This window comes from Gopherus evgoodei, chromosome 1 (assembly GCF_007399415.2).
Source record: "Gopherus evgoodei ecotype Sinaloan lineage chromosome 1, rGopEvg1_v1.p, whole genome shotgun sequence".
NCBI lineage: Eukaryota > Metazoa > Chordata > Testudines > Testudinidae > Gopherus > Gopherus evgoodei.
This window is the reverse complement of record NC_044322.1, coordinates 156,131,123-156,155,108: the sequence shown is the minus strand read 5'-3', so window position 1 is coordinate 156,155,108 and position 23,986 is coordinate 156,131,123.

Sequence of the window (23,986 nt, the reverse complement as noted above, 5' to 3'; positions counted from 1 at the left end):
CAAGCAGTTAACATGGACAGCATTATTTCCTCTCCTAAAGGTAGTGTCTGCACCAGCAACAGAGCTGGATGTTCTTCCCCAGAAAAAGGCAGGAGTTGGAACTTGGGTGAGGGGAGAGGAGGGGACAGATTGGGATGGAGGGGCCTCTGGTGTGCTTCTTAGAAAAGACAAAATATTTTGCCATTCATGGATAAGAGCACAGAAGAAATCAGGAGGAAGTTGTTCTCTGGTTTCTGGCAGATGGAGCAAAACCACAAACATCTTTCCTTGGAAATAATTCTAATGTTTTGACTCACTTTTTCTATATACATCTACTTGATTCATGAGCACTGTGGAAGAGAAAATTGTAGTTGGTTCTTGGACAATTTTTTGGAACCAAACAAGAAAACGTTGGAAAAGCTTCTGAGTGTGTATTTTTTTCAAGTAAATCCAAAGTCAGTCTAACATTTCCCTTCATTCTCTCTCAAATCCAGCCAGTTGGAGTTACAGCTCATCCCTAATCTATTCTGTTCAGGATCCTCCGCCATTCCCAGCACTGTGGAATCTGAGTGTCACATATGTGACAGAGGGCTTGGCTACACTGGAGAGTTGCAGCGCTGGTGGTGGGTTTACAGAGCTGCAACTTACTCACCGTCCACACTTGCAAGGCACATACAGCACTGCATCTCCCTGGCTGCAGCGCTGGCTGTACTCCTGCTCTGCCTGGGGTATAATGATTGCAGCGCTGGTGATGCAGCGCTGCTCCGCCAGTGTGGACACCAAAAGTGCTGTAATTGGCCTCCTGAGGTATTCGGAGGTATCTCAGAATGCCTGTTCAGCCCCTCCCAACAGCGCTGCAAATGCTGCAAATGTGGCCACACTGCAGCGCTGGTAGCTGTCAGTGTGGCCACACTGCAGCGCTTTCCCTACACAGCTGTACGAAGACAGCTGTAACTCCCAGTGCTGTACAGCTGCAAGTGTAGCCATACTCATAGGGCTGCTTTCCTCAGAAACTACTTTATTGAAAAGAAAGACAATTCTAATTGATGGATTTAGGCAATTAGGTGGCCCAGTGAGTTAATTCACCACTTCTGACAATTCACAGTATGGATTAAAATCTCATTTCCAGTTGGGTGGGAGCCTGGGGATGTGATCTCATCAGATCTCTCAAGTTAAATTGTGTAAAATCTAGTCAGCAGCTGGATTAAAAGAAGACTTAAAAGGAAAACAGAGGTAATAGCAAATTGATAGGTGATTCTCTTTTCTTTAACTCAGTACTGAATATCTAATACTAACACAGTACTCCTCAGTGAGATTAGGGGACATACCCCTCATATTAAGGTAGGTGAGGGTCCATTGTATGATAGGGTTTATTCAATAAATCAAGTGTCAGTTGTGGTGCTACTATATCAATTAGATTATGATAGGAGATATACTAATCTCCTAGAACTAGAAGGGACTTTGAAAGGTCATTGAGTCCAGCCCCCTGCCTTCACTAGCAGGACCAAGTACTGTTTTTTGCCCCAGATCCCTAATTGGCCCCCCTTAAGGATTGAACTTACAACCCTGGGTTTAGCAGGACAATGCTCAAACCACTGAGCTATTGCTTCCCCCTATGTTTCTTGTCCTAAAGATTTTATATCTTATGTGTTCTCTAAAGCATCAGGTAAATGTATGGTGCCATCTGCAAGACTCCTTATGATAATGTCAAGTCAGATTTCCACATTTCAATATCTGAAGTGTTATAAATAATGAAGAGCTGTTGGTTTTAATAGGAGTTAAGGATCAGGTGCTCCAAAGTCACATAGGCCCAGAACTTTGATCTACCATGACCTCTTCAAGCTGCAGGCAAATGCAGCTTCTTTATGCTCACAAGGGGAGGTCAGGTGATGAGAGGGTAGAGCTGAAAGTGAAAAATGAAATTGACAAGTGATATAACTCTGAAAGGTGACATTGCAAAAATGACATATTGGGGTTTCATAGTAATTGTCTCAATGACTTCCACACCAGATTTACTCAGTACACAAGTAAAAAGAGATCTCCCTAATTGCCATCCCTGCAAACTCACTTTCAAGACTGAGGACCTGTTTCATCATTATGTTACTCCAGTTTTATGCCGGTCTCACTCAACTGAAATCAAGGGGTAGAACTGGACTAATGCAGAAGTGAACATGCATGGCCCTGAATGTTAAATTGGGCTCTTTCTGGCTTCTGCCGTTAGACCTTAGTTAAGATTTCTGTTGATGTGAGTCTGAATAGAATCAATTCAGTTTTCCAGAGTTCTGTTCTCTCTGCAGTGCAAACACAGTAAAAACGTTTTAGTCTGTAAAATCATCCAGTGTGACTCTGAATACACCCAGGGAGCAGGTCCACTGACTAAGGGGGTGCTGTTTTGACACATTTGGTTTTCAGAGTTATACGGTAATGTCATTGTAAATGCCACAGTATCCAATCCCTATGGCTGGTTCAGACAATTCTACCAAACCTGTGGGTGCAGGAGGCCCTATGCGCATTGGGACCCTCACTCCACCACAAGCAGGCTGAAAGGCTAGTGTGATGTATACTGTCCACACTGTGTGGCACTGTAGTATGAAGTATAAGCTGCTTATGATTATTGACAATTCTAGGAGTGATAACCCTAACCCCCAGGGTATGGCTGGGGAATGCTGCATGTTTCTTCCCTCTTCTGTTTAATAGGCAACATCTATCCCTTCTTCCTGAGAGCCCTTCAGAAACACAAACATATTATTCTCCCCAGCCCCACCTGAGCAGAATTCCCTGCCTCCACCAACTGGCATGGCATAGTTTGGGACAGTGGGAGGGTGACAACAAGGTCACGTACTTGTCCTTGAGTCTTGTAGCTCAGGAACCCAGTCAAATAGTGTTTTGTTGCCTCCACCCACCCACCCACACACAGTGTGATGTAGATTTGCTTGAACTAACCTCAAGAATGCCAGAGCTGCATCCTCATGGATTACCTTGACAATCCCATAATGTCATCTTTTAGAATTGTCCTAGGCCTGTAGATCTTCAGTCAGAACCTGATCCAAAGCTCACTGAAGTGAAAGTCAGTCTTTCCATTTGAAAAACTGGACTATGGATCAGGCCTTTGATCACAGTGAGACTTAACTAAACTCTCTGACAATCCTCAGGATCACTGAAATACTGCCTCCAGCCTACTGTAACCCATCCATATCGGGACTATGTTTGTGACAATCAAGTATCAATCACAAAGCAGTAGAAGATTATGATACATTAATTAAAGTCTCTGGTCTAGATAAGTAATGTCAAATGATCATTTAACTCAGCTCCACCTCTGCTGTCTTACTGCCTAACGATTGTCTAGCTCACCACAGTGCCACTTGCCTAAGCAGTGCCTTCCCATCTTTATGCCCTGCTAGGGGGAGTGCCATGCATGTCGTCTACACACCACTGTAAGTGTAGACACAGCCTCGGATGGTTCAGGCGTTTAGTATGGATCCTCTAAATTATGAGTGAGGCATGTTAGCGGGGCAGAATAAGGAAGCTTGCACTGCCAATGTCTGGGCTGTAGTATCTAGCCTTGGGCAAATAGATGGCATATTTTTCTAGTGTGGCAATTCTGAAATGTTCCATGTGTAACTAATTTTGTGAGAGAAAAAAGTACCATTGTTGGCTGGCTAGCTATATTATACAATCTTATCTGATTGAGTTGTTTTTTCCTGTAGTGCCAATCGCTGGAGTAGTAAGCAATGATCTGTGTTAATTCTCATGTCCTTAGATGCTGCTAATAATCTAAAGGATTTCCTCAAACATGTTATGTGTATGGTAAAACCTTTAATCCTTACCTCCTGGAGGAGCCTTAAAATGCTACCTGTTCTGCAGGGTGAATTTCACTGAAAAACATTCCATTCCTACAAACAAGATTCCTGCTGGAAAATTTTAATACTCCAGGACTATATTTTGCATAACAATGTATAAATAGCAGTCACAGAATGATTACGATGCATGAGTTCTTTTATCTGCCATAATATTTATGAAGTTTTAGAATGAAATCTAGGCCCTGTTGGTTAATGGGAGTTTTGCCATTTATTTCAATAGTGCAAGATTTCATCCCTCATGTTCCATTACTATTGCTGCCACCTCTGATGTATCTGAAGTATCATGCTAGGATTTGCTGTTGTTTCCCTGCAAAACAGAGATGAAGATTGAAAATGAACAAGACTAAATGCAATACTACCCCTCCCCTCCCTTCCTTTCCCCTCCCACCGCCCATTTCCAAGATGATGGTGTCATATTTAAGTATCAGATGGCTAGCTGTGTTAGTCTGGATCTGTAAAAGCAGCAAAGAGTCCTGTGGCACCTTATAGACTAACAGACATATTGGAGCATGAGCTTTCGTGGGTGAATACCCACTTCGTCGGATGCATGTCATACTTACCTCTTCTACATGTTGCTGGACCACATCTTCCCTTCCATCTCTCTTCACTGGTGCCATGTTGCTCGGCACATTCAGTTAAAACTTCTTGTCCTCACCGCATACAAGGCCCTTTGCAGCTCTGTCCCAGCCTATGTCTCAAAGCTTGTCTCCTGTGTGTTTCCCCCAACCACAATGATGCAAGTCTTAACCCCTCTTACCCACAACCCGTTCCTTCTTCCTCTCTTTTTCCATACTGCCATCTAAACCAGGGATGCTGGAACAATTTGTATAGTGAGGGTGCTGAGATCCATTGAACCAAACTGTAAACCCTGTATATGATGGAAACCACTTCAAGCCAGCAGGTATGGCAGCACCCACCACCCCTAGTTCTAGCACTTATGCTCTAAGCAAAAATTATCCTCAATCTTTGTTTGCCAAGCCCACACCATTTCCTCATTCAAATCTCTTCTAAAACCCCACTTCTGTCACCCACAAGAATAGAGTTATCCTACTCCAAATAGAATCGAACCATTAAGAAGTGCACAGACCAAATCTGAGCAACAACTAGATCTAAAACCATTGTACTCCCACTTACTATATGGCTACAATTAGAGCATAAGATATTTGGAGCAAGGACCATATTTCTGGGTGGTGGTGGTGGCTGTTTTTCCCCCACTGATCTGTGAAGCAATTGCACATTCTGGATACTGTCTAACCATCCAAGTTAAAGATATAGAATTATAGGTTGTTTTCCCCAAAAAACCCATAGCTGCTGCTAAAACAGAACTCCTCTTTGACAATCAGTGCTGAGCCTGAAGTAACTTAATCCAGCCTGGTTTTATGTGTCTAATTTTTTTTCTTGAGGTTTCTCTTTCAACTTTTTGACATGAAAATAATACCACAACCTGCCAAAGCGTGTTTCTAATGGAGAGTTCAGTTTACAGGATTAGGCAGTAATATTAAATCCAAATTGAATTTGTGGGCTCATGGTACTCCTATTTGATTCCATTTTAGATTGCATGTGTTTACTTTCATTATTTGCTGCCAGAAAACAAACCGCCCTCTTAACAGTGAGCATCAGAAGTACAGAATTAATGCACAACCAGTGAAAAAATAAAGGGACCGGGCCATAGGCGGTCTGACCTACAGCCCACACATTAGGCACAGCAGACAGTGAGCAGGGGTCAGAGAACTTGCTAGAGCTGGACTCAATAAGCAAGAGTTGGGGTCAAAGTCAGGTCATGATTGGAGACCAGAGATCAGAGGCAGTACCAGGCTGGAATCTAGGGCTGCCTGGTGTCTGGTTTTCGACCAGAATGCCCGGTCAAAATGGGACACTGGTGGTTCTGGTCAGCACCGTCGACCGGCGCCATTAAAAGTTCCTTTGGTGATGCTGCAGGGTTAAAGCAGGCTAGTCCCTACCTGTCCTGGCACTGCGCTGCACCCCTGAAGCAGCCAGCAGGTCCTGCTCCTAGACAGAGGGGGGCACGGGGCTGCACGCGCTGTCCCCCCCCCGAGCACTGGCTCCACGCTCCTATTGGCCAGGAACTGCAGCCATTGGGAGCTGGGGGGGGGCGTTCCTGCGGGTGAGAGCAGTGTGCAGAGCCTCCTGCTCCTCCCTTTACCCCCTGCCTAGGAGCCAGACCTGCCGCCCGCTTCCGGAGCACAGTGTGGAGCCAGGACAGGCAGGGAGGCTGCCTTAGATGTGCAGCACCAACGACCAGGTGCTGACCAAGGTAAGCCTGCACCTCAACCTCCTGCCCCAGCCCTGAGCTCCCCCCAAACCTGCAATCCCCTCCTGCACCCCTAATCCCTCAACCCTGGCCCCAGCCCAGAGCCCATATCCCCTCATGCACCCAATCCTCCTGTCTCAACTCATAGCCCCCTCTCACACTCCAAATCCCTCGGCTCCAGCCTGGAGCCCCCCCTGCACCGCACAGCCCTCCTCCCCAGCCCTACCCCAGAGCCCATCCCCCCAGCTGGAGCCCTCACTCCCTCCCAACTCCCTGCCCCATCCCAATGCCCCCTCCCACACCCTGAACCCCTCATTTCTGGCCCCACCCCAGAGCCCTCACCCCTCCCACACCCCAACCCCATCCTCCAGCCCAATGAAAGTGAATGAGGGTGGGAGAGAGCAAGCCACCGAGGGAGGGGGAATGTAGTGAGCAGAGGTGGAGCCGTGGGGGAAAGGGAGGGGCTTTGGGGTAGGGGCAGGGATAGAGTGTTTGGTTTTGTGTGATTAGAAAGTTGGCAACCCTGCTGGAATCAGGAGGCGGGAATCAGGGTCAGAATCAGGCTGGGATCAGAGGCCAGAGATCAGAAGACAAGATGATACCTAGAGTCACAGCAGGCCCAAAGTCTCTGTTGTTGCTCAGACAACTTCCTGGGACACCGTCCAGGGTTAAATAGGGTGGTTGGCCAATCAGAGGTCTGTAGGGTACTCTCACTCTGGCGCCCTTGGACGGTACTTCCTTCAGTGCCTATTCTCCACAGTGCTCCTGACTGTGGCTCTGCATGGCCTCCTGGTGGCACTGTGGGAATGTCAGCCATCCCAGGCTCTACAAACCCAGATTCTTGGCCCCATATCCTTATACTAAGTTACCCAAATTTTAGATTATTGTGAAAATAAAAACCATGTCAACAGATCATTTAAAAATACTTGCCTATGAGGTATAGGTTCTGAGCCAGTATACTTAGAAAAGCAATTCATTTAAAAAAAAATCTAGATCAATTCTATAGCCAAGGTTTTAGATTATATTTTTAACTTGGTAAAGTCAGTTTCTTCTTCACATTTCTGTAAGGAGAAAGGCAAAGGGCTAACAGAATTGACAGAATGTATTTTCTCTATAATGCTATTCAGGCGTGTATTCAAAAGTTTTGGAAATATCTATAATTCATGTGAAACGTATTAATTCCTACATCTGCTTTTAGTACCTCATTTATTCCAGAAATCAATACACAGAATGAAAAATATTTTCAATGTTCTTTAAATCATTCCCACAACTTTCCAATTGCTGTACAAACCCTCAAGAAATATTTTAATTTATGTTGTAAAAAAATTTCCATACACCAATACATGTGGAACCATAGATCAACATGCTATATGGTATAAAATGTGAAATCTTTATTATTAAGCCAAATGTGAAATCCACACTAAGACCTTGATCCACCGAAGTCAATGAAAAAACTTCCTTTGATTTAGAGGGAGTTGGATCAAGTCCTAAATTTAAAAAAATAAATAAATAAAGCATTTTTGCTTAACAACTTTTTAGAGCTACTATATAGGAATATAAGAACTATCATACCAGAGCCGACCAATCAGCAATTTAGTCCAGTATCCCATGTCTCTCAGTGAACATTACCTGAAGCCTCATAACAAGAAATAAACTCCCAGTTATGTGCCAAATTATCTAATACTATAGTAGTCCATGGTAGAGATGGAATTTCTCCCTGGTACATGGTGGTGATTAAATTATTAGTCCTGTAATGTTAACACTATATTTGAATTGTTCAGTGACTTGGTGAGGCAGTAGATGCCACAGATTCTCAGTCCCTCTGAGGTTAAAGTTTTCATTGAATATTATTGTCATACACAATTTCAAACTTGAAGGTATGTTCATTGGATAAGTTGAGCTGAGCTGGAAAAAAGAAAAATTATGTTGAGACACTTTTCTATTCTTGTCTTCTCAATATGATCTTTTTATTTAAAAAGTGTATTATATATATATTGCCAGGTTAAGTAGTTAACACTGAGGGCTGATCATTTTTTCCATTATGAGAAAACAATTACCTTTAGGGGTATGTCTACGCTGCAATGTAAGACCAGGAGTCAAATGTGCACACAAGCCTAACTCCCCATTGATCTCCACACAAATAATTGCTAACCCAAGGCTCAGACCCAGCATCAGGACCCCATGGGGGTAGAGGATCCAAGCCTGAGTCAAGCTGGGACCCTCGGTTCAAGACCTATTGTTTTGCAGTGTAGACGCAACCCACTGATCTCATGCTCTGGGAATCCACCAGAAGTATCTCCCAGGCTGACTTTCTTCCTCTCCAAGGGCAGAGTTGGCTCTGCAACACCCCCAGAACTCATTAACCCTAGAAGGTTGGCTCAAGGTTAAGAAACTTCTTCCTCTCCATTTCCTTCCTATATGCTGGGAATCCTAGCCCTTTTTCTTTGGTCATTCCTATCCTTCCCCCTAGCCTGCCAATCTGACTTCATCTCTCCCTCTCTGGAGTAGAGGACTTGCCTTCTAGTCAGCTGGCTTCCTTTTATAGCCTGTATTTTGTTGACGAGTTCTTGCAGCAGAAGTACAGATGAGTGAAAAAGGGGTGGGAAGAGTACTCTTGTGAAAATAACTTAGCTGAACCTAGCTTTGGTACCCTCTGAAAGATGACACTAGCCAGCTGCCAATCCTCCTTGTCGAAAGCTACCCCTGTGCCCCAGAAAGCGACAAACTGACTGATCTGTGACCTGGCAGTGCACAGAACTACAACTAAAGGAGTGTGAATGTAAGATTTTGTTCTCAGTGGAGTTTGCAAACAATGTTACAGTTTGGTTTCCAGGGGCTGGAAGGGATTCCACTTTTGGGGGTTCAGAGTTGCTGAATTTGATTCCCCAAGGGGAATCGTATCTCCTCATCTGCTCCGTTTAGCATAACGTGCTTGCTGGACTTTTTCTGAGGACAACTCTGAATTTGGAGATAAGGATGAAAGAATGTAATACTATATAAGCAACATGTCCTATATGGTAAAGGGCTTGACACTATATCACACACTAGCGATTTATGAAATTAGACATCAGGTAAAGGTGAAGAGGAATTGAAATGTATTAAAATATAGAGGACTGACAAAAAATAAAGAGCATCTTCGGGGACTGGGGTGCTGGTCAGTCAGTGGAGGAAATTAGCAAGTGAGCTGCCACATGGTTCAGAATTAAGGACACTTTATCTTAAGCAGACTATAAATGTCTGGGAGGAGGGTCTAAATTAAAAAGCAACTGCATTTGTTGATAGAAAGTAAATTCAAAACAACTTGGAAGAATTACTAATGGAAAGGCTTGCACACTTCAGTGCTGGACTATGTGCAGCAGTAAAAGCAGACTAGAGCCTGCCAGGAAACCTGGTGCAGATTCAGACCCAACAACAAGGCCTAAGGTGACTGGTCACTTCATAAGACTTGAGGTGAGTGTACATGGTCCCCAGAAATACAAACTACAGTACACACTACAGCTACCGTATTTAGCAGAGAAGTAAAAGCTCTTGGGATCAACCACAACCTGCCAAACTCACAACAATGAGTTTCTTAGCAACTAGCTGTTGCAAATAAACGCTATAGTTTCTTTATTTTTCTTTTTCAGGAGAGCTGATACCATCTCACAGTTGCATAAAAGTGCATCTAAATAAAAAGTAATGGGGTACCTGCCTCTTTTAAATTCTCTCTGCTTCCCTCAATAGCAGATAACTTCTGTTAGGAGTCAGTCATTCAGAATATCATAATCCCAGACTCTCAGTAGCCTATGAGAAAGAAAGAACCTAATTGCTTTCCTCCTGAAAGAACATAGGCAACCAACTGGCTAACAACTAAAAGATGGCTAGAAGACCCCCCAGAAAGTGTCTAGGGGTACGTCCAGACTACCCATCGGATAGGCGGGTAGCAATCGATCTATCAGGGATCGATATATCGCTTCTCGTCTAGACGCAATATATCGATCCCTGAACTACAGAACTCCACCAGGGCGAGCGGCAGAAGTGGAGTCGACGGGGGAGCAGCTGCCATCAATCTTGCGCCGTGAGGATGGGAGGTAAGTCGAAATAAGATATGTCAACTTCAGCTATGCTATTCTCATAGATGAAATTGCGTATCTTACATCAACACCCCCACCCCCAGTGTAGACTAGGCCTAACAGGAGACCAACCATAGCAGAAGAGGGATAGTGAACTAGGTGAATGAGAGAAATACTCAGAGAGAGAATGAAAAAGGGCAATACATAAAAACCTGCAATTTGGAGATCATGGAGAGAAAAAAAAATTAGTTTTGTTTTCCGTGGACCACCTTTACTATATTAAATGGATACTGGACAATTCTGATGTGTCTTAATTTATGAATGCTGATGACTCATTTAATTTATGAATGCAGCTGAGCCATTAGTGATTATCTTTAAAAAGTCATGGAAGACACGAGAGATTCCAGAAGACTGGAAAAGGGCAAATGTAGTGCCAATCTATAAAAAGGAAAATAAGGACAACCCAGGGAATTACAGACCAGTCAGATTAACTTCTGTACCTGGAAAGATAATGGAGCAAACAATTGAGCAATCAATTTGCAAGACAGAAAGGTGATAAGAAATAGTCAACATGGATTTCTCAAGAACAAATCTTGTCAAACCAACCTGATAGAATCATAGAATATCAGGGTTGGAAGGGACCTCAGGAGGTCATCTAGTCCAACCCCTTGTTCAAAGCAGGACCAATTCCCAATTAAATCATCCCAGCCAGGGCTTTGTCAAGCCTGACCTTAAAAACCTTTAAGGAAGGAGATTCCACCACCTCCCTAGGTAACCCATTCCAGTGCTTCCCCACCCTCCTAATGAAAACGTTTTTCCTAATATCCAACCTAAACCACTGCAACGTGAGACCATTACTCCTTGTTCTGTCATCTGGTACCACTGAGAACAGTCTAGATCCATCCTCTTTAGAACCCCCATTTCAGGTAGTTGAAAGCAGCTATCAAATCCCCCCTCATTCTTCTCTTCTGCAGACTAAACAATCCCAGTTCCCTCAACCTCTCCTCATAAGTCATGTGCTCCAGCCCCTTAATCATTTTTGTTGCCTTCTACTGGACTCTTTCCAATTTGTCGACATCCTTCTTGTAGTTTGGGGCCCAAAACTGGACACAGTACTCCAGATGAGGCCTCATCAATGTCGAATAGAGGGGAATGATCACGTCCCTCGATCTGCTGGCAATGTCCCTATTTATACAGCTCAAAATGTCATTAGCCTTTTTTGCATCAAGGGCACACTGTTGACTCATATCCAGCTTCTCGTCCACTGTAACCCCTAGGTCCTTTTCTGCAGAACTTCTTCCTAGCCATTTGGTCCCTAGTCTGTAACAGTGAATGGGATTCTTCCGTCCTAAGTGCAGGATTCCGCACTTGTCCTTGTTGAACTTCATCAGGTTTCTTTTGGCCCTGTCCTCTAATTTGTCTAGGTCCCTCTGTTCTTTGACAGGATAACAAGCCTTGTGGATGGGGGGAAGTGGTAGACGTGGTATATCTTGACTTTAGTAAAGCTTTTGATACTTTCTTGGATGGCCTTCTCATAAGCAAACTAAAAAAATGCCATCTAGATGGAGCTACTATAAAGTGGGTACTTAAGTGGTTGGAAAACCATTCCCAGAGAGTAGTTATCAGTGGCTCACAGTCATGCTGGAAGGGAATAATGAGTGGGGTCTCACAGGTAGAGCCATCCTTAGGGTACAGTGAATCGGGGTGGTCACCCCAGGCCCCACACTTTGAGGGGCCCTGCAGCAGCTGTCCCGAATTGCTATACCCTAGAGATGGCTCTGTGTGCATGTTGTGCAGGGAGTGCTAGCCTGGCCCGGGAGGGGGGATAAGGTGTGGGGGGGGCAGGCTGGCCCGGGAGGTTAGCGGGGGGCCTGCCGCCAGCAACAGGGGTCAGACCCACACTCACTGGCCTGAAGTGGCATCAGTGACCCCAGCCCACCACACTTCGCCACGCCAGCTTCCAGCATTGTTCAGGGGAGAGGGTGGAGCAGGGATGGGAGGAGGCAGGGCAGAGGCTTGAGGAAAGGGTGGAGTGGGGGTGGGTCCTGCGGTGGGAGGGGGTTGTCCCAGGCCCTGCCTCCCCACTAGGGACAGCCCTGCCCACAGAGATCAGTTCTGGGTCTGGTTCTGTTAAGTATCTTCATCAATGATTTAGATAATGGCAGAGAGAGTACACTTATAAAGTGTGCAAAGAGTCCTGTGGCACCTTATAGACTAACAGACGTTTTGGAGCTTGAGCTTTTCATTTCATGCTCCAAAACATCTGTTAGTCTATAAGGTGCCACAGGACTCTTTGCTGCTTTTACAGATCCAGACTAACATGGCTCCGCTTCTGATACTTATGAAGTTTGAGGACAATACCAAGCTGGGAGGGGTTGCAAGTGTTTTGGAGGGTAGGATTATAATTCAAAATGATTTGGATAAACTGGAGAAATGGTCTGAAGTAAATAGGATGAAATTCAATAAAGACAAATCAGTTGCACACATAGAAAATGGGAAATGACTGTCTAGGAAGGAGTACTGTGGAAAGGGATCTGGGCATCATAGTGGACCACAAGCTAAATATGGATCAACAGTATAACACTGTTTCAAAAAAAGCGAACATCATTCTGAGATGTATTAGCAAGAGTGCTGTAAGCAAGATGCGAGAAGTAATTCTTCCACTCTACTCCACGCTGATTAGGCCTTAACTGGAGTATTGTGTCCAGTTCTAGGTGCCACATTTCAGGAAAGATGTGAACAAATTGCAGAAACTCCAGAGAAGAGCAACAAAAATCATTAAAGGTCTAGGAAACATGATCTAGGAAGGGAGATAGAAAAAACTGGATTTTTTTAGTCTGAAAAAGAGAAAACTGAGAGGGGAGATGACAGTTTTCAAGTACATAAAAGATTGTTACAAGGAGGAGGGAGAAAAATGTGTTCTTAACCTCCGAGGATAGGACAAGAAGCAATGGGCTTAAATTGCAGCAAGAGAGGTTTCGGCTGGACATTAGGAAAAGCTTCCTAACTGTCAGGGTGGCTAAGCACTGGAATAAATTGCCTAGGGAGGCTGTGGAATCTCCATCGTTGGAGATTTTTAAGAGCAAGTTATACAAACAAATGCCAGGGATGGTCTAGATAATACTTAGTCCTGCCATGAGTGCAGGGGATTGGACTAGATGACCTCTCTAGGTCCCTTCCAGTCCTATGATTCTATTATAAATGGACAGCACTAGCAAAACTGAAAGAAGGGGCCAGGAGCAAAGGAAAACTCTGCAATGTTGTCTCTGTATATATTTATCCACCGTATTGTTCTATCCTGGGAACCAGTGTTTGTTTTTGTACTTGCATGCACGTGCGCACATGCAGAACAAGCAAAACTTTAGACCCACAGAATCCCCATTTTTAACTGGGGACCAAGGCCATCCACATTTAGCTCCAGGACACTCTGCCCCACCCTAACATCCTGCCTATACAGTTCCAGCTATAAAGTCCAAAGCGGCCATGCTGTGAGGAACTCCCCTTCCCCGTGCTGTTCCTGGAAAGCCCCTCTCTCACTCTGTAAGGAGGATTCCCAAGGACATAGGGTGACCCAAAATCCACACAGTCTTATATCTTAGCAACCGTGGAATTGGTGATGGGTGGAAGGGAACAGTGTGAAGAGTACATCTCTCTTCACCTGCCATCTTCCCCAGCCCACCTCTGACTTGGCCCTGGGATGGGAGACAGACAGTGCTGAGCAATCCTCCTTCCGCACTCAGGGGAAGATTTGTGCATAGTCCCTTTGCCTGTGGATCTTGCACACATGGTCAGAGATGGAGCTGGGCAAAATGTGTTCATCAACACTTGTTTGATTAAACACCATACATTTGCTTCAATGCCCCATTTTATACCCTGTTGCTTTGACCAGGTCACCCCTCTCTTTGCATCTCTTTTCTGGCTCTCTCTTCTCCATTGCATCAAGCCTTCACTTTCAAGGCCCTTTACAGCCTACCCTGCCCTGCTTATCTCTCAATCAGTATTGAAAGGTTGACCCCCCCAACTACAGATTGGCCCTGGATGCCAGCTGCCATTGCCTACTTACCAGATTTTCAGACAAGCACCTACCACTTCCTTTCAAGTGCGAGGAGCAATCTGGGGAAAAATCCCCCAAAATGACCTCAAAGCTATTTCACTGTTATCCTTCAAATCCCTCCTTAAAACTCTCCTTTGCCATGGTGCCTACGAAAAGCTTGACAAGGGTTAGATTGCTGGAGATCCCTGCCTATCATGCTGACCAATATTTTAATTGTTTCACTGTACTCCCCTGTTGGTCTATATCCATCTGTTGTTTCTTGTCTTACATTCTAACTATAAGTTTTTGGGGCAGGGAATATCTCTTGTTCTGTGTTTGTACAGTGCCTAACACAGTGGGGGCTTGGTCCAGGACTAAGGGCCCAAGGGCTCTGACAATAAAACTTTTCATACAAATTTTTGTCTACAAAAATGTTAGCAGAAGGAGAAAGTGTTATGAATCCTTATGTTTTTAAACCATCATTCTTTCGGGAAGGATTCATGTGTCTGTCTTTGTAGGTTTGGAAGTCATCCAATCAGGGAACAGAAACAATAGCATGTCATTTAGGTGACCAATCACACAGCACACATAGCAAATTATGAATAATGAAAACTCCAAGCAATAATCACAGCAGTAGTCTGAATAATCTGTCATGTGATATACACTTACATGAACCATTTGTCAAATAACTGCACAGAACAAACCCATTAATAAAAAATCAGTCTTCTCACAGATAAACCACAAAGGGCGAAATTCACCCCTAGGCAGAGGGCAAGCACAGGGCCAAAGCACCTCTTTAATCTTCCTTCAGCCCTCAAAACAGGGCTTTGCCGGGAATTAAGTGATATGTAGCCTTTGGACTGGCCCTCTGTCCATGGATGAAGTTTACGCTTTGTGAATTATCTGTGAGAAGACTTTGATTTTTCATCTAAACAGAAAGAGGGACTAACTGAGTAAAATGAATGATAAATTTACAATAGTTCACATAGATTCAATCAGTGCCTTACTGTCTTGGGCGTTTTGCAAAGGTGGAAGCAGCAGGGCCGGTGCTACCATTTAGGCAGCCTAAGCAATCGCCTAGGGCGCCAGGATTATTGAGGAGGTGGCATTTTGCCGGGGGGGGGGGCGGCAGGCGGCTCTGGTTGACCTGCCGCAGACATACCTGCGGAGGGTCTGTTGGTCTGCGGCTCCGGTGGAGCTGCTGCAGTCATGCCTGCCGATGGTTGGCTGCTCCCGCGGCTCCTGTGGACCTCCCGCAGGCATGCCTGCGGCAGCTCCACCAAAGCCACGGACCAACAGACCCTCTGCAGGAATGCCTGCGGCAGCCTCACCGGAGCCACAGGATCAGCGCGGGGGGCAGCGAAATGGCCGTGCTCCTAGGGCGCGAGAAACCCTGGCGCCGGTCCTGGGAAGCAGACATGCCTGGGTAGGCTATGAAGGAACTATAATGTAATCTATTGCAGGGAGAAGGAGGGCTAAGGGGTTTTACAGTTAAATACTTTTTTGCCATTGCAACGTAAATAAATAGGTCCATTGTTGAACTATAACCTAGTATAGAGACAGCTGTGTGTTTTCTGAATGAGGTTATGAAAATGGGGTTAAGAAGGAAATCCACCCTCAAACTTCATGGCCAGTGCTGCTCTGGTTGTATATGTAAGTATATTAAAGCAGATACACAGGCAAAAGTTACTCCATTATAATGTAACTGGCAGCTAAAAACATCACTAAGATTTTGTGCTATTGTGGCCACTGGTAACATTGCTTAGTGTTCTGATATTGAAAAGCTGCTATAAAAGAAACTTCTAAATAACCTAGATGTTTGGACTGTGTATGATGAGGCAAGATTAGCCTGTGCTGGCCTCTGTAGCTTGGGTGAGTGAGGGGAGAGGCAAAATGGAAGATTGTCAGAGAGGTAAACAAGATCCTGAGAGGAACCAATTGAAACCAGTATCTGATAAGATAGCAACTAATTTTAAAACAAGATACCATGGCCTGAAATTGGGATGGGATAGGTGGGTGCAGAAGCAATTTAGACAAAACTACTTCACAGAAAATAACTTATAATTTGGCATAGATTGAAAAAGTCAGCATCTGAAATATGGAGCAGAGTGTAAACCAACTGTGGGGGAAATGAACATGGCTTTTGGACCGGATAGAATTCAGGGTTGTAGCCACTAATTGGATTTTTAGGGCTGTGATGAGATTGGCTGTATTTTCTGGGTTTGTGAGGACTGGCTTTAACAGAACATATTGTTTTTTCCTGGCTGTTAATATTCCTGTGGCTCTGGCTCATTTTGGACATGATCCAGCCTTCCCTGAAGTCAAGGGGAGTAGTTCCTTGACTGCAGTGGGCTTTGGATCAGGCCGATAAATAAGTCTGTATGTAAGGATGAAAAACTAGTCGGGCTTTAAGATTTTTCTTGGCACTGTTGTGTTATTTTGTTCTACAGTTACCAAAAATGAATTACAGTTGTCAAAGAATAGCTCTGCTTTAATCCTGGTCTCCCTCCAGGGCTGTGTGCCCTTGAAGTCTTCCTTCCATGGTGTTTGGTTAAAGAGTCCCTGATTCGTAATTCATTCTGCTCTCTCTCCTACTAGCTGGTATTGAGTTTTAGGTTGAGGCATAAAGTTTAATGTTCATATCTTCAGAAGTCAAAGTCTGCAGTTTTTAAAATATTTAGAGTCCAACATAAATAAGTTTAAGTGTCTTCCTCAACTTCGTTTTATACAGTAGCTAATTTTAAGCATAAATATTTTGAGGTCCTCTACATACAGATAGTATTGCTGTGTGGTCACAAACCATATGTGCATATACATCACTGTGGTTGGCCAGCCATAAGGAAGAGAAATGAAGCTCTTTGGTTCCAGAAACATAGGCCCTAGACCTTATACCTTTATACAATGAAGAAGCAATTTCATTAGTTCGGTGGTGGAAGGAATTGCTAATATACCTGAGCAGGCCTGATCTATTTTATGCAGAAAAATGTGATGGTAAGCCTACACCAATGGCAATGTATCGCAAGGTGATTCCTTAGTTTTATTTTCCAGCCTACAGATATAACAGGAAATAGTGCTGCAACTGCAGTTTTTGAAGATGATGCCTGAATGTAACGTGCATGGTAACAAACATGCATTATTGCCCGCTTACAAAGGTAGATGTTCTAGTACAGTGGTGGGCAACCTGCAGCCCATGGGCTACATGTGGCCCATCAGGGTAATCCGCTGGCAGGCCACGAGACTCATAGACTCATAGACTAATAGGTCAGAAGGGACCAATCTGATCATCTAGTCTGACCTCCTGCACAAGGCAGGCCACAGAACCCCACCCATCCAATTTTATAACAACCCCTATCCCAGGATCGAGTTACTGAAATCTTCAAAACTGGTTTGAAGACCTCAAGCTGCAGAGAAACCACCAGCAAGCGACCCGTGCCCCACGCTGCAGGGGAAGGCGAAAAACCTCCAGGGCCCCTGCCAATCCGCCCTGGAGGAAAATTCCTTCCCGACCCCAAATATGGCGATCAACTAAACCCTGAGCATGTGGGCAAGACTCACCAGCCAGCGCCCAAGAAGGAATTCTCTGCAGTAACTCAGTTCCCATGTCATCCAACATCTCCCCGCAGATCATTGAGCAGACCTATCTGGTGGTAATCCAAGATTAATTGCCCAAATTAACAATCCTATCATAACATCCCCTCCATATACTTATCAAGCTTTGTCTTAAAGCCAGGAAAGTCTTTTGCCCTGACTACTTCCCTCGGAAGGCTGTTCCAGAACTTCACTCCCCTAATGGTTAGAAACCTTCGTCTAATTTCAAGTCTAAACTTCCTAATGTTTGTTTACATTGACCATCCACAGGCAATTGCTGCTCACAGCTCCTAGTGGCCGCGGTTCACCGTTCCCAGCCAAGTGGAGCTGCAGGAAGCGGCGGTTCTTCCAGTTTCCTTGTATCACGCTCAAGCTGGTTATGTAAAGCAGCCATAAATCCAGAGTTTCTAAATTCAGATTAACTAGCCAGTTAGACTGGGTTCACAGCTACTTTATATCAGTTCCAGTGATTCTTGCTCTATAAGCCTTTTCTATAAGGAATAAGTGGACAAAAATGATTCCATACAGTAGTGATGTGTTTAATACTAAGTTACTTTGTGCTCCTACATTATATGATAAATTAGGTTTGTTCATATTTTTCTCCATAGTGCACTCAGGGCAGATAAAAGGTTGTCTGGCTGTCTTAACTGTGCATTTCCATACCTTAAAAGAAATCCAAACCAGTTAAGTTTAACCTGTATTCTAAGTTGACACATGGAGTTCTGGGATAATTATAACATACCTGTGATGTATTTTACCCCAAATTACTGATATGTACTCTTCTTTACCTTCAGTTTAACACCATTTTTATTTCCAGATCAAAAACTAAGGGCTCAATTCTGCCACCTTTACTTATGTTGGGTAGTCTTGTTAAATGGGACTACTTGCATGGCAAAATGTTCCCCAATAAGAAGAGTAGTAGAATCTGACTGAATGAGGATTTTAGAACAGCATCTCTATAAATGTAGGGAACAAGTTCTGATATTCTTATTCACGTAAAATAGTAGCTTGACTTCAATAGGACCACTCATAGAATAAAGTAATACTCAAAGTTAAGAGTATCAGGATCTGGTCCAATAGAATTTAATAAAATACGGCATTTTTTCTATAGAATTTTTAAACCTTCCTATGAGAGAGAATTTAAGCCAGAATTATAGCTCGGTTATAAACCTCTGTAAAGGAGGTTGTTTTTCCAAATGTTTTAAACAAAATCTCAATGAGCCACGCAACTATGATCTCTACCTTTTTTTTTCATTGACTGCTTTCATGTATTGCAGCATGAAAGCACATGTGTCTAATGACTTCCTTGAATTGCCTTGTGCAGCATTAAATAACTGCAGTGTCTGACAGACAAATCCACACTTGAAAGATCTGGAAGCATGTTCTGCACGAACACAACTGATAGAACCCAGAATTCTTTTAAACTTGACTTTTTTATGTATATGAAGGATTTTTTCTTGCAGAAATCAGTAGAACTATATTTTATAATACTCTTAAGATCAATATTAAATAACTAAAACCGAGCTTATGGGGGGAGGAAATAAATCCCATAACCGTAAATTTTCCCTAAACCTGAGCTCTATCAAATTGATCGTATCCAGTTCAGTAGTCAGCCCCAATACATTTTATGGCCACTTAAGCCATTGCTGTTATATTTAACACTATATTTTGTGTTAGGAAAAGTTAATAAGTGTGTCTAGCACTGAAGAAATCCAACCAGAGGTTGGTGGTTTGGAGTATGTTCTCTTGAAGCAGTTTTCATTATACTGCTGGAAAAGCTACATTTTGGTGGGAAATATGAACAAAGAGCTAGTTAGCCATCATGGCTCCATAAGTTCTAATAACACTGTAGGTAATTGTTTTACAACGTGAAAGTCCAATAGAACATGTACTGAGGGACAAAGCTCTGCCAAAACCAATCAGACTTGTTGTACTTTGAGTTTAAAGCAGTTACACTTGTACAATAAAATAGCGCAGCAAAATAAGGGAGGTAACCTCTATGAAATACTAAAGGGAAACTGGACACGTTGGAATCTAGTTAAATAAGCAACAGTGCCAATAGTTGCATCTCCTACAAGTCAATATGCGATCACAATAGCAGAGCTACAGCAAAGAAGACAGTTGCATAACAGATTTCAAGGCCACACATTGTGCAGCTGAGCAGCTGGCAACAAAGGTGAATGTTGCTGGTAAGAGAACATCAAGATTTATCCAGAGACTTTGTTATATTGCAATAGGCATGTTAAAATAAGTAAAAATAGTTTATAAAAGGAATACAAAACTCTTTTGAGTAGTGGGCAGAAATCTGATGGAAAATTAAAGCAATCTGCTGCACCGAGAGTTTCTATGGATTTCTGGCAGTTTATACCCCTGGAAAACTGAATCATGTGAAAATGATGACCTAACATACTTCCCCTCCTGAATCTTCTAAGACTCTACAGGCTGGATCATATCCTTGTGGCAGATGGAAACTTTATTTTCAGCCTTGCTTGTTTCCCTGCAGGAGGGCCCAAACAGTAACAGCCCTTGATCCCAGGGGGTAAATCCCCAGCAGAGCTGGAGCAGGGTTGTGTACACACAATTGAGGAATGGAGAGGCAAAGGTAGCTCTAAGACACCCTTTGATGCTGGGCCTGGCCAAGGACCCAGCATGAATGTGTGCTTTTCTAATGCTGCTCTCTCTCTTCAGTCCCACGACTTTTCAAAGGTCTACTTCTCTACTGCCTATGGCCCTTGCAATAAGCTTGTTGCTCATCCCTGCATAGCCTTCCAGGAGCCACATACGCTCCAGCCCTAGGTTATTTAAACAGTTATATGCTAAGTAAGAGAGTGCAAAAAGGGAAACGGTGGAAGTCCTTTCACTTGGAATATTTAAAACTAGACTGGACAAAGTGCTAGAAAATATGTTTAGGAGCCATTCCATACCAACAGGGAGATGGAGTAGATGACCTAAGAGAGGCTTTCTCCATCTCTGAGTTTTATGATTTTGGAAACAGCAACAGAACACTTTAAAAAAAAAATCCTTTTCACTCACAGTTCATGGGTGTTACCACTTACCCTCCTTCTGGAAAGCTGAGCCTCTTTGTTCAGTTAGCTTCACCAGAGCATAACTATGGAGCTTGGCTCTGTCCTTCACCAAGAGCTTCCTCTATATCTAGGACTGATAGAGCTTTTCACTCTGCCCCTTCCAACTTGTTGGTATTGTCTGGTCTTGGCCCTGATTCAGTACTAAGACTAGATAGCAAACAGTTCACTTGTATTTCCCCTCAGTAGTTCAGCAAGGCACACACTACCAGGCTTGCTGTTTGGATCACTGGGGCTGGTTTGGGGGTTGGTTCTGTGGATGGGGGGCGGCATTGCCACCTGGACCTGCTGTGGGGTACCACTAGTCCTGGATCTCCCTGGTACTAAGCAATGTGTCAAATTATGTCTTGTGGCAGTAAAAACACATCACTCCTCAAGTTTCTTTGGGGTCCTGTGAGGGTTTACCTCCCACCCAGGTCTGGGTTTAGCCCAATCTCCTTTTTGGGGAGGTCCCCGCTATCTCCCTTCTGGGGGAGGGATCCAGCTCTGTGCCAATCTCCCTTGATCTTCCTCTCAAACCCAAGATGGCTAGCTGCATCTTGATCAGCCCATTTCCCAGCTATGGTTACATCTCTAGGACTCTTATCTATTAACCATATTTCAGGCTGGGGGTGGGGAGGGGCAGGAAGAGTTTATAGAATTTTTTGATACACATTAACTCATAGGCTTCATTGACCATGGTAGTCCCCCAACCAGTTCCCCATTTCTTTACATAACCGCTAATTTGGGTTGAAATCTCACCATAGGTCATGTCCCCTTTTTCTGAACTCCCTTAAACCTTCTCCTGTGTGCTGAAGGGGTCAAGTTAAACTTTTGTAAGAAAGCTTGTTTACAGCAATCATAAAATCTATAGTCTTCCCTTCCCACAAGGGTAAAAATGTCCAAGGCCTTTGTCCCAGATACCTTACCATGTCCCCATTTCCCACCTTATTCATTCATGCCCCATTTCAAAAGCATATAGGAACACATCCATGTCCTCCCCCTCTCTAAAGCAAGGAAGTAATTTGGATTCTATGCCACTTACCTGGCCAGGAACCTGGGGACTGCCTCCACCTACTGGACTACAATTCTGCAGCTTCCATCTCTCTGTCTCAAACTGATAATGCCGCTCCTTGTCTCTCTCATACTGACACTGCTGCTGTGAATCTGCTTTTTCTTGCTCCCTGTCCACAAGCTGCTGGGTTTCCAGCTTCATTGTTCCTTTCCAGGTGCAGCTTCTCCTGCTCTAGCAGTTGAGCTGTCCACCACTTCTTGGTCTGCACAGAACATAGTTGCTGCCTCTGTCACCCTTTTCCCTGTTTCTCTCCAGGGTGTTGGCTCCAAGATTCTCCCCGGCAGCTGGACACTCTGTCAGCAGGCTGGAGGTTCTCCACGAATATAGACCATCACTCCTTGATTAACACAGCACTCTTACTAACTGTGATTTTGGTTCTATGCTCAGGGCTGATCTCCTTTCTTTGTGTAACTCAATCAGCTGATTTTTTTCTTCTCTGTTCATAATTAATTTCCCCTGTCTCTCTTTTTACTATTCCTTTTCATGAAAAAATGACTACGCCTTTTTTCCTCTTGTTTTTCCTTCTATAGTATATGATCTTACTGCTGTTGGCACCTATGCAATTCACACTGTTACAGATCCCACACATGCTGCCACTGTATAGGTAACAGTTCAGGGCAACTGCACCAATATTTCCCTTTAATGATTCAGCAATGTCACTTGCTCTCAGCTTCTAGCTCCTCAGGTATTGCCTTTGTGGGTGCAGACCCATGTTTCCCTCCCTTCTGACCAGGGTATTCCCAGGCTGTACAGTTCACTGCCTTCACAATGTATTTCCCAGCACAGACAGGTTGCCCAAGAACACCTGCTTGCTTTCTCTCCAGAGGGACTATCAACAGGTAAGTAACACACAGCTCTCTAAGCAAGCTTCCTTTACTCTTAAGGTAAAAGGTACTACAAAGAAAACCTATTAGATACAATAAAAGAACCCAGGCTAAGAAGCTTACTAGGTTTCCCCAATCCTAAAATGGGCTCTGGCAGGAGCAGTCCTTCAAACCCTGATCCTGGGGACATCCTTGTGGTTACAAATTCATCACAGGTTCACTTCAGAACAAGCACCCCCATACCATGTTCAGTGTGCTCTTTACACAGATTAGGGTCTTTGATCTGCAGTTTCCAGAAGCAGGTAAGGGGTATCTCTCCAGGGCATATCTTCAAAAGGTTGGCTTCAGAGAGGAGAATTTGCATCCCCTTCACCCCAAGGCATTCCCTAGGAAATCCTCTTCATGTATGTTGTTCCCAAAAGATCTTTGAACTTCCCAATACCTTCTAGAACTTGCATTAATCTTGTCTTCCTGCCAAAGAACTCCCACACAATCTTGCAATAGTGCATAAACACTTGCATTTCTAATATGAGGTAGCCCAAAGGTATTAAACATAATTAAACAAAGTTCATTCAGGATATTGTCAGTATGTCACACTCATAGTTTACCCACATCGTATCACAACATTCTAAGAACAGAAATTGGAATAAGTGAACTTCTATGAGTTGTGGAATAGAGTGGCCAACAGGATATTTGGTGGACAATCTCTTTTTCTCCTACAGTGGATGGAGGGGTTGGAAGGGAAAGAATATAACTATTATCGGTCTGTCTGAAAAAGGAAGAAGTAGGCAGAAATCTGCTGGCTAGCATTCTTACTCAGCCCCTGCACTCACAGGAGTTACTGACGTTTGTAAAGTGCTGACATTTTGTTGACCGGTCCCACTCCTTAAGTGCTTATAGCAGTGGCTATGAGTGCTATGGGTTCTTGGTATCTCTGCATTCAGCTTTTCTATTGGCTTGGAGGTAAGCATTGCCTGCTGGCCTATTGAGCTGGGAGTTGCACAAGGATCCGTAGCAATTTAAGACAAGTGAAATGTGCAGACCCACTTGTGGGCGGCAGTGATAGAAACCAGCTTATTGAAACTGGTAACAGACTGGGAATTCCAGCTCTCTCATTGAGCCCTAAATAACATTGTTCATATTTATCAAGTAGCTGGAAGGTAAAAAGAATTTTGAGAGTGGAGGACATGCCAAAAAACAAACAAACCCCAAGACCTCAGTGGTTCTTCCAAAATCCTACA